A 6,269-nucleotide genomic window follows, 5' to 3' on the forward strand; every position below is an offset into this window, starting at 1 on the left:
ATGTACCTAGGGTAGGGGCACGGACCTGTCCAAAAGAGCCCTACCCAAGGACATCCCTAGAAGAAGTCACCTTTCAATCGACTTGAAGGTATCCCACTCGATGGGTTCAAGACACTCGACCAAGAAGCTATCACTCGACCATGAAGCCAACCACTCGACTACCAGGAGGCTTAAAGTCACTCCACAGGCAAACGATCGGCTAATAAGTAGTCTTTATGGTCATTATGGCACTTTATCAGGGGCGTTACCAGTAACGCCCAACCTTAAATGTACCTTAAACCCTGCATTACTGAGGGCAGGAGAGGACCGACGAACTCTATATAAGCCACCCCCTCCTCAGTATGAAGGGTTCGCACCCCTGTTATTCATACACACATAATCCAATCGACCGCCTCCGGGCACCGAGACGTAGGGCTGTTACTTCCTCCGAGAAGGGCCTGAACTCGTAATCCTCATGTGTTTACAACTTCCCAATAGCTGAGATCTAGCCTCTCCACACACACACCCCTACATCACTGTCAGAGTTAGAACCACGATAGTTGGCGCCCACCGTGGGGCAGGAATCTTAGCGCCTGATTGGAGAAGTTGCGATTTTTCCGATCCCTTTGATCATGGTTTTGTGCGGAGTTTGGGTGGAGGGCCGCGAGATCCGCCTCGGCGCACTCACGTTCATCGCCGACGACTCCGCCTGGCTTCAGGAGGCACCACTCGACATCGACGCGCTCCCCGTCCGCGGTGCGACGCACTTCCGCGCATGCGTTTGTGGCGTCCTCCTGTGGCAGCCGTCGACCCAGTATCGGTCGGCCCCCGTGTCGTCTCCCCGCTCTGTCTCCCACCGGTGCAAGCGCTCCGGTCGGTCGAGACTTCAGAGGTGGGTGAGGCATGCCGTGGCTCGCCAGTCGGCCGCCCCACAAGTCGCGGCAATCGAGCCCGACGAATCCCTCTGCGGCCTGTTCGACCTGTCGACTGGCTCCGCGGAGACCGCATCCGAGGGCGACAGCAGCGACCCAGCGGCTGAGGTTCTGGCGGTCGATGGAGCGCACAGTCCTCCTGGTTTCCCTCGCGCTGATGGAGGCGCGGGTGGGGGCGACCCGTCGCATCCCCACAATGAGTATCTCCCTGAACCTCTCATGTCATTACAGCGAGAGGAGCTTCGCCGCCGGAACATGGATGCGCTCCACACTCCTATCGTCGGAGAGACCCCCGAGGCCCGGGCCTTGGAGGACGCGCGCTTGGCTAACTTGGCCGAGCGCACTCGACTGGAGAATCTCCAGCGAGCACTCGACGAGCAAGCGCGTCAGCGGGCTCCCGAGTCTAGTCGACGTCAGCTCTTCCCGCCGACGCAGGTATACCGAACCCCAGTTCAGAATTTGGCCGCCGCGGCCCGTATAGCAGAGTCGATTCATCCCTCCCAGTTGGAGGCTGGCAGGGGCTTGTTGCAGATCAGAGTGTTGCTCCGGGCGGCGGGAAACCAGAATTCCGCTGTTTCTCAGTCGCGGAATAGGATCCACAGTTGATCCGTTGCAACAGATACAGTCCAGTCAGCTCACAGCCCGAGATCGCCCCCGAGGCGTGAGGGATGTGGTGACCGGCATGATCAGTACAGAAGGAATGAGCAGTACGATCACCGATCCGATTGTGATGATCGACATCGAGCGCCAACCCCTCCCCCGAGGAGTGGGTCATATGCGCCTCGACATCGAGATGACAGGCGCCCTCATAGTATTGGGAAGAGGATTCCAGTCGACCCCAGAGACCCAGGCTTTGACGCGAGATCTATCCTCGTTCAAGGTTTGGTTGACAGGAACAGAGCTGATTGGGAAGGCCACAATAGAGATGCGCCTGCCAGCAGCAGAGTACATGTTTCGGGGCCAGAGTGTTTCAGTCGAGCCATCAGAGCCGCGGTGATTCCTCCCAACTTCAGGTTGGCGACTGGAGTCAGCAAGTTCACCGGTGAGTCTAAGCCTGACACTTGGCTCGAAGATTACCGAGTGGCTGTACAGATTGGCGGTGGCAATGATGAGGTGGCCATGAAGTATTTGCCTCTCATGTTAGAGGACTTAGCCAGAGCGTGGCTAAATCAGTTGGCACCCAGCAGCATCTACACTTGGGAGGACCTCCCCCGAGTGTTTGTCACAACCTTTGAGGGAACATGCAAGCGACCCGCAAGCCTTACAAAATTGCGTTCTTGCATACAGAAACCGAATGAAACTCTAAGGGATTACATCCAGAGGTGGATCACGTTGAATCACACAGTTGAGAATGTGCCTAACCATCAAGCAGTTTGTGCCTTTAAAGAAGGCGTTAAATACAGAGAATTGAATCTAAAGTTCGGTCGAACTGGAGAGATGTCTCTGAACCGGATGATGGAGATTGCCACCAAATACGCTAATGGTGAAGACGAAGATCGGCTCCGGAGTGGCAAGCACAAGGCAGTCGCCCAAGAAACCGGAGGAAACTCCAGTCGGAAACAGAAGCGGAAGGCCGAGCCAGCCGCCCCTGGGGAGGCCCTGGCCGTAACCCGGGGAAATTTCAAGGGAAAAGCCAAAGGACCCTGGAAGCCCAAGAAAGTCAAGGATCAAGATGGAAATGATGTTTTGGATCTGCCATGTCACATCCACACCAAGAAAGATGAAGAGGGTAATTTTATTTACCCAAAGCATACCACTCGACAGTGCCGGCTCCTGATCCAGCAGTTTTAGGGCAAACAGTCCAAAGATAAGGAAAAGTAGTCGGACAGAGTTGAGGACAAGGAAGATAGTGATGATGGATACCCCCAAATCAATTCCACCCTGATGATTTTTGCTGATGTCGAAAGCAAAAGTCGACTGAAAGTCATTAACCGTGAGGTGAATATGGTTGCTCCGGCAACACCCAGTTATCTGAAGTGGTCTCAGACTGCCATCACATTCGACCAGTCTGATCACCCTACGCACATTGCCACCCCTGGGAGGCAAGCTTTGGTGGTCGACCCAGTTGTCGAAGGCACTCGACTGACCAAAGTCCTGATGGATGGTGGCAGTGGCCTGAACATATTGTATGCTGAAACATTGAAAGGAATGAGCATTCCGATGTCGAGGCTCAGTACCAGTAACATGAGCTTCCACGGAGTCATTCCTGGGAAGAAAGCCGAATCACTCGGCCAGATCGCTCTTGATGTGGTTTTCGGTGATTCAAAGAATTACCGCAAGGAAAAGTTGACATTCGAGGTTGTGGACTTCCAAAGTGCTTATCATGCCATTTTGGGCAGGCCAGCTTACGCACGCTTCATGGCTCGACCATGTTATGTGTATCTCAAATTGAAGATGCCTGGTCCCAAAGGTGTGATCACTGTTACAGGCAATCGGAAGAAGGCAGAAGAGTGTTTTCAGAAAGGCTCAAAGATTGCTGACGCTCAGATGGCAGTTGTTGAGCTACAAGGGTACCAGAAGACTGCTGATCCGAGTGAATTGCTACGAGCCAAGAAGCCTGCTTCAGAATCTGGTTTTCAGTCGTCCGGTGAAACAAAGCCAGCCCACATTCACCCGACCGACCCTGACACTGCCCCGACTCACATCTCAACGACGCTCGACTCCAAATAGGAAGAAGCGCTCATCCAGTTCCTCCGTGAGAACTGGGACATCTTCGCATGGAAGCCTTCTGACATGCCTGGAGTTCCTAGGGGGCTGGCTGAGCACCGTCTACGAGTCGACCCAAAGTTCAAGCCTGTGAAAGAACATCTTCGACGGTCCGCCGTCTAGAAGAGGAAAGCTATTGGCGAGGAGGTGGCTCGGCTCTTAGCAGCGGAGTTCATCCGAGAGATTTACCACTCCGAGTGGCTCGCCAATGTTGTCATGGTCTCCAAGAAGGACAAGTCACTTCGCATGTGCATTGACTTTAAACATATCAATCGGGCCTGCCCGAAAGATCATTTCCCTCTCCCCCGCATTGACCAGGTAGTCGACTCGACCGCGGGGTGTGAGCATTTGTCTTTTCTAGATGCTTATTCAGGGTATCATCAGATCCGTCTGTATGGACCCGACGAGATCAAAACGGATTTCATCACCCCATTAGGGTGCTTCTATTACATCACCATGCCCTTCGGCCTCAAGAATGCTGGAGTCACGTTCATGAGGATGATTCAGAAGTGTTTGCTCACTCAGATCAGTCGGAACATAGAAGCATACATGGATGATATTGTGGTTAAGTCACGGAAAGGTTCCGACCTATTGACTGACCTTGCCGAAACCTTTGCTAACCTCAGGAGATATGATATCAAGCTCAATCCATCAAAGTGCACATTCGGAGTTCCATGTGGAAAGTTACTTGGTTTCGTCGTTTCCGAACGAGGAATCGACGCCAATCCCGAGAAAGTTGGCACCATACTCCGGATGAAGCACCCTGTGCGTGTACATGATGTCCAGAAGCTTACAGGTTGCTTGACCGCTCTAAGTCGATTCATTTCTCGTCTCGGTGAAAAGGCGTTGCCTCTTTACCGACTAATGAAGAAGTCTGACAAGTTCGAGTGGACTCCAGAAGCTGATGCAGCATTTGCAAAGCTCAAAGCTCTGCTCTCCACCCAGCCGGTGCTTGCTGCCCCAATCAGTAAAGAGCCTCTGCTGCTTTACATTGCAGCCACGGGACAAGTTGTCAGTATAGTACTTACGGTCGAGCGGGAAGAAGAAGGAAAGGCCTTCAGAGTTCAGCGCTCAGTATATTACGTGTCTGAAGTTTTGACTCCTTCGAAGCAAAGATATCCCCATTACCAGAAGCTTGTATATGGGATTTACATGACCAAGAAGAAGGTTGCACACTACTTCTCTGACCATTCCATTACAGTCGTCAGCGACGCTCCGCTGTCAGAGATTCTGCACAATAGAGATGCAACTGGTCGAGTGGCTAAGTGGGCGATTGAACTCCTTCCCCTAGATATCAAGTTCGAAGCAAAGAAGGCTATCAAGTCTCAAGCAATTGCAGATTTCGTCGCCGAGTGGATTGAACAGCAACTTCCGACTCAAGTTCACTCGGAGCACTGGACCATGTTCTTCGATGGATCTAAGATGATGAATGGTTCCGGTGCTGGAGTACTATTGGTCTCCCCCTGAGGAGATAAGCTCAGATACGTTCTCTAGATTCACTTCGATTCCTCCAATAATCAAGCAGAATATGAAGCACTCTTGTATGGGTTGCGCATGGTCATTTCACTCGGCGTCCGGCGCCTCATGGTCTATGGAGACTCAGATTTGGTGGTCAACTAGGTGATGAAGGAGTGGGACGTCAGAAGCCCAGCTATGACTGGCTACTGCAATGCAGTAAGAAAGTTAGAAAAGAAATTTGAGGGGTTAGAGCTTCATCACATCCCCCGACTGAAAAATCAAGCAGCTGATGATCTGGCAAAGATAGGCTCCAAGAGAGAAGCCATTCCCAACAATGTGTTTTTGGAGCACATCCGCTCACCGTCGGTCCAGGAGGATCCTTTTACAAAAGAAGCCCCCCAACCGAAAAGTGCCACAGATCCGAATGAAGTCAAAATTCTTGCTGTGGTCGACGTAGTCATGGAGGTCTTGGCTATCACTCCCGACTGGACGATACCATACATCGTGTATATCTTGAGGAAAGAACTTCCAGAGGACGAAGAAGAGGCTCGATAGATCGTCCGTCGATCTAAAGCTTTCACAGTCATAAAAGGACAGTTGTATAGAGAAAGTGCAACTGGAGTCGGTCAGAAGTGCATAACGCCAGAAGAAGGTCAGATGATCCTTGATGATATCCACTCGGGGACCTATGGTCACCATGCGTCCTCTCGGACCATTGTGGCCAAAGCATACCGAGCGGGTTTTTTCTGGCCCAGGGCAAACGAAATGGTGAAAGAGATAATCGACAAGTGTGAAGGCTGCTAGTTCTACTCCAACATGTCGCACAAGCCAGCATCAGCTCTGAGGACCATTCCACTCGTCTGGCCCTTCGCTGTTTGGGGACTAGACATGGTTGGTCCACTGAGAACAGGCAGGAGCGGATTCACACATGTGCTTGTGGCAGTCGACAAGTTTACCAAATGGATTGAAGCCAAGCCTATCAAAAATCTTGATGCTAGCACTGCTATCAGTTTCGTCAGAGAGTTGATATTCAGATACGGGGTCCCGCATAGCATCATCACTGACAATGGGTCAAACTTCGATTCAGACAAGTTCAGAGCTTTTTGCGCCTCTCAAGGCACACAAGTCGACTACGCGTCGGTCGTGCATCCCCAGTCGAATGGACAAGCTGAAAGAGCAAATGGTCTAATTCTC

This window comes from Triticum aestivum, chromosome 6A (assembly GCF_018294505.1).
Source record: "Triticum aestivum cultivar Chinese Spring chromosome 6A, IWGSC CS RefSeq v2.1, whole genome shotgun sequence".
Lineage (NCBI taxonomy): Eukaryota > Viridiplantae > Streptophyta > Magnoliopsida > Poales > Poaceae > Triticum > Triticum aestivum.